This window comes from Arachis hypogaea, chromosome 1 (assembly GCF_003086295.3).
Source record: "Arachis hypogaea cultivar Tifrunner chromosome 1, arahy.Tifrunner.gnm2.J5K5, whole genome shotgun sequence".
Taxonomy (NCBI): domain Eukaryota; kingdom Viridiplantae; phylum Streptophyta; class Magnoliopsida; order Fabales; family Fabaceae; genus Arachis; species Arachis hypogaea.
Genome location: NC_092036.1, coordinates 21,316,853 through 21,322,394, shown reverse-complemented (window position 1 = coordinate 21,322,394; position 5,542 = coordinate 21,316,853). Strand labels below are relative to the sequence as shown.

Below are 5,542 nucleotides of genomic sequence, written 5' to 3'. Positions count from 1 at the left end.
TTTCAAAATCAAATCTTTTTCAAATCATATCTTTTCAATCAAATCTTTTTCAAAATCAATTTCTTTCCTTTTTCAAAGATACTTGCTATCAATCAATGATTTGATTCAACATTTCAAGTATGTTGCCTTTTCTGTTGAGAAAGGTTTAATGTTTGAATCATATCTTTTCTTGATAGCCAAGTCATTAATTTTCAAAATCAAATCTTTTTAAAATGTTTTTCAAATCATATCTTCTCAATCACATCTTTTTAAAGCTAATCATACCCTCTTAACCACATCTTTTTCAAAATAGCTTTCAATCAAATCTTTTTGATTTCTAATTTCAAAATCTTTTTCAAAAAAAATCACTTGATTTCTTTTTCACTCTTGATTTTCGAAAATCAATTAGTGTTTTTCAAAAATATTTTCAAAATCTTTGACTTAATTTTCGAAAATTGCTTCCCTTCTTCTCACATCTTTCTATTTATGGACTAACACTATTCCTTGATGCAAAATTCGAACTCCATCTTCTTTGATAGGTTCGAATTTTCTACTTCTGCCTTCCATTTTTCTTTTCTTCTGACACCTCAAGGAATCTCTATACTGTGACATAGAGGATTCCATATTTCCTTGTTCTCTTCTCTTTCTTATGAGTAGAAGCAGAGACAAAAGCATTCTTGTTGAGGCTGATCCCGAACCTGAAAGGACCTTGAAGCGAAAGCTAAGAGAAGCTAAGGCACAACTCTCTGTAGAGGACCTAACAGAAATCTTCAAAGAAGAAGAACTCATGGCAGCCGAAAACAACAACAATGCCAACAATGCAAGGAAGGTGCTGGGTGACTTTACTGCACCTACTCCCGACTTCTATGGGAGAAGCATCTCTATCCCTGCCATTGGAGCAAACAACTTTGAGCTTAAGCCTCAATTAGTTTCTCTAATGCAACAGAATTGCAAGTTCCATGGACTTCCATTGGAAGATCCTCATCAGTTCTTAGCTGAATTCTTGCAAATCTGTGACACTGTCAAGACTAATGGGGTTGACCCTGAGGTCTACAGACTTATGCTATTCCGTTTTGCTGTAAGAGACAGAGCTAGGACATGGTTGGACTCACAACCTAAAGAAAGCCTGGACTCTTGGGAAAAGCTAGTCAATGCCTTCTTGGCAAAGTTCTTTCCACCTCAAAAATTGAGTAAGCTTAGAGTGGAAGTCCAAACCTTCAGACAGAAGGAAGGAGAATCCCTCTATGAAGCTTGGGAAAGATACAAACAATTAATCAGAAAGTGTCCATCTGATATGCTTTCTGAATGGAGCATCATAGGTATTTTCTATGATGGTCTCTCTGAACTATCCAAAATGTCTTTGGATAGCTCTGCTGGAGGCTCTCTTCATCTGAAGAAGACGCCTACAGAAGCTCAAGAGCTGATTGAAATGGTTGCAAATAACCAATTCATGTACACTTCTGAAAGGAATCCTGTGAACAATGGGACTAGTCAGAAGAAAGGAGTTCTTGAGATTGACACTCTGAATGCCATATTGGCTCAGAATAAAATATTGACTCAACAAGTCAATTTGATTTCTCAAAGTCTGTCTGGAATGCAAAATGCACCAAGCAGTACTAAAGAAGCTTCATCTGAGGAAGAAGCTTATGATCCTGAGAACCCTTCAATGGAAGAGGTGAATTACATGGGAGAACCCTATGGAAACACCTATAATCTTTCATGGAGAAATCATCCAAATTTCTCATGGAAGGATCAACAGAGACCTCAACAAGGTTTCAATAATAATAATGGTGGAAGAAACAGGTTTAGCAATAGCAAGCCTTTTCCATCATCTTCTCAGCAACAGACAGAGAGTCCTAAGCAGAATACCTCTGACTTAGCAACCATGGTCTCTGATCTAATCAAAACCACTCAAAGTTTCATGACTGAAACAAGGTCCTCCATTAGAAACTTGGAGGCACAAGTGGGACAGCTGAGCAAGAAAATTACTAAACTCCCTCCTAGTACTCTCCCAAGCAATACAGAAGAAAATCCAAAAGGAGAGTGCAAAGCCATCAACATGGCCGAATTTTGGGAGGAAGAAGAGGCAGTGAACGCCACTGAGGAAGACCTCAATGGACGTCCACTGACCTCCAATGAGTTCCCCAATGAGGAACCATGGGAATCTGAGGCTCAAAATGAGACCATAGAGATTCCATTGGACTTACTTCTGCCATTCATGAGCTCTGATGAGTATTCTTCCTCTGAAGAGGATGAGTATGTCACTGAAGAGCAAGTTGCCAAATACCTTGGAGCAATCATGAAGCTGAATGACAAGTTATTTGGAAATGAGACTTGGGAGGATGAACCCCCTTTGCTCACCAAAGAACTGGATGACTTGTCTAGGCAGAAATTACCTCAAAAGAGACAAGATCCTGGGAAGTTTTCAATACCTTGTACCATAGGCACCATGACCTTCAAGAAGGCCTTGTGTGACTTAGGGTCAAGTGTAAACCTCATGCCTCTCTCTGTAATGGAGAAACTAGGGATCTTTGAGGTGCAAGCTGCAAAAATCTCACTAGAGATGGCAGACAATTCAAGAAAACAAGCCTATGGACTTGTAGAGGATGTTCTGGTAAAGGTTGAAGACCATTACATCCCTACTGATTTCATAGTCCTAGAGACTGGGAAGTGCATGGATGAATCCCTCATCCTTGGCAGACCCTTCCTAATCACAGCAAAGGCTGTGATTGATGTTGATAGAGGAGAGTTGATCATTCAAGTGAATGAAGAATCCTTGGTGTTTAAGGCTCAGGGATATCCCTCTGTCATCATGGAGAGGAAGCATGAAGAGCTTCCCTAAAAACAGAGCCAAACAGAGCCCCCACAGTCAAACTCTAAGTTTGGTGTTGGGAGGCCACAACCAAACTCTAAGTTTGGTGTTGAACCCCCACATTCAAACTCTAAGTTTGGTGTTGGGAGGTTCCAACATTGCTCTGAGCATTTCTGAGGCTCCATGAGAGTCCTCTGTCAAGCTAATGACATTAAAGAAGCGCTTGTTGGGAGGCAACCCAATGTTTTATAATTAACTATTTTCTTTTGTTATTCTATGTTTTTTGTAGGTTGATGATCATGAGAAGTCACAAAATCAATGAAAAGAGCAAAAACAGAATGAAAAACAGGAAGAAAAATAGCACACCCTGGAGGACGCACCTACTGGCGTTTAAACGCCAGTAAGGTTAGCTGTTGGGCGTTTAACGCCCAGTCTGGCACCATTCTGGGCGTTTAACGCCAGAAAGGGGCACTAGACTGGCGTTAAACGCCAGAAAAGGGCAAACTCTTGGCGTTAAACGCCAGAAATGGGCACCAGCCCGGCGTTTAACGCCAGAATTGGCTAAAAACGCATTTTTGCTTGCCATTTGGTGCAGGGATGACTTTTCCTTGACACCTCAGGATCTGTGGACCCCACAGGATCCCCACCTACCCCACCACTCTCTCTCTTCTTCCCCCACTCACCAATCACCTCCACACCTCTTCCCCAATCACCCTTCCCCTCTCCTATATAAACCCATCTTCACTCCTTCATTTTCACACAACCTAAACACCACTTCTTCCCCTTTTTGGCCGAACCACAAAGCCATTCCCTTTCCCTTCATTTCTTCTTCTTCTACTCTCTTCTTTCTTCTTTTGCTCGAGGACGAGCAACAATTTTAAGTTTGGTGTGGTAAAAGCATTGCTTTTTTGTTTTTCCATAACCATTTATGGCATCCAAGGCCGGAGGAACCTCTAGAAAGAGGAAAGGGAAGGCAAAAGCTTCCACCTCCGAGTCATGGGAGATGGAAAGATTCATCTCAAGGGTGCACCAAGATCACTTCTATGAAGTTGTGGCCTTGAAGAAGGTGATCCCCGAGGTCCCTTTTTCACTCAAAAAGAGTGAATATCCGGAGATCCGACATGAGATCCGAAGAAGAGGTTGGGAAGTTCTTACCAACCCCATTCAACAAGTCGGAATCTTAATGGTTCAAGAGTTCTATGCCAATGCATGGATCACCAAGAATCATGATCAAAGTGTGAACCCGGATCCAAAGAATTGGCTTACTATGGTTCGGGGGAAATACTTGGATTTTAGTCCGGAAAGTGTAAGGTTGGCATTCAATTTGCCCATGATGCAAGGAGATGAACATCCTTACACTAGAAGGGTCAACTTTGATCAAAGGTTGGACCAAGTCCTCACAGTCATATGTGAAGAGGGCGCCCAATGGAAGAGAGATTCAAGAGGGAAGCCGGTTCAATTGAGAAGGCATGACCTCAAGCCCGTAGCTAGAGGATGGTTGGAGTTTATCCAACGTTCAATCATTCCCACTAGCAACCGGTCCGAAGTTACCATAGACCGGGCTATCATGATTCATAGCATCATGATTGAAGAAGAAATAGAAGTTCATGAGGTTATAGCTCAAGAACTCTATAAGGTGGCGGACAAGTCCTCTACCTTGGCAAGGTTAGCCTTTCCTCATCTCATTTGTCACCTCTGTTATTCAGTTGGAGTTGACATAGAGGGAGACATCCCCATTGATGAGGACAAGCCCATCACTAAGAAGAGGATGGAGCACACAAGAGACCCCACTCATCATGAGATTCCTGAGATTCCTCAAGGGATGCACTTTCCTCCACAAAACTATTGGGAGCAACTAAACACCTCCCTAGGAGAATTGAGTTCCAACATGGGACAACTAAGGGTGGAGCATCAAGAACACTCCATCATCCTCCATGAAATTAGAGAAGATCAAAGAATCATGAGAGAGGAGCAACAAAGACAAGGAAGAGACATTGAGGAGCTCAAGCACTCCATAGGACCTTCAAGAGGAAGAAAGAGCCGCCATCACTAAGGTGAACCCGTTCCTTAATTTCCTTGTTCTTTACTTTTCCTGTTTTTCGAATTTTAGTGCTTATGTTTGTCTATGTTTGTGTCTTGTGATCATTAGTGTCTTAGTGTCTATGCCTTAAAGTTATGAATGTCCTATGAATCCATCACCTTTCTTAAATAAAAATAAAAAATTGTTCTTAATTGAAAAAAGAAAAAGAATTGCATGAATTTTGAATTTTATAACAGTTTAATTATTTTGATGTGGTGGCAATATTTTTGTCTTTTGAATGTATGCTTAAACAGTGCATATGTCTTTTGAATTTGTGGTTCATGAATGTTGGCTCTTGAAAGAATGATGAAAAAGGAGACATGTTACTGAGGATCTGAAAAATCATAAAAATGATTCTTGAAGCAAGAAAAAGCAATGAAAAAAAAAAGAGAAGAAGAAAATTTCGAAAAAAAAGGGGAGAAAAGAAAACGAAAAAAGAAAAGAGAAAAAGGAAAATAAAGTTGTGATCCAAGGCAAAAAGAGTGTGCTTAAGAACCCTGGATACCTCTAATTGGGGACTCTAGCAAAGCTGAGTCACAATCTGAAAAGGTTCACCCAATTATGTGTCTGTGGCATGTATGTATCCGGTGGTAATACTGGAAAACAGAGTGCTTTGGGCCACGGCCAAGACTCAATAAATAGCTATGTTCAAGAATCATCATACTTAACTA

The 5,542-nt window shown here is 40.7% G+C and overlaps 1 non-coding gene across 1 annotated transcript; it reads right to left on the bottom strand.

The window, feature by feature from the left end:
• Positions 1-1,171: 1,171 nt before the first annotated feature.
• LOC112712057 (small nucleolar RNA R71) lies at positions 1,172-1,279 on the bottom strand. Its single transcript, XR_003157666.1, has one exon. It is a non-coding gene; the product is annotated as a small nucleolar RNA R71 (small nucleolar RNA).
• Positions 1,280-5,542: the final 4,263 nt, after the last annotated feature.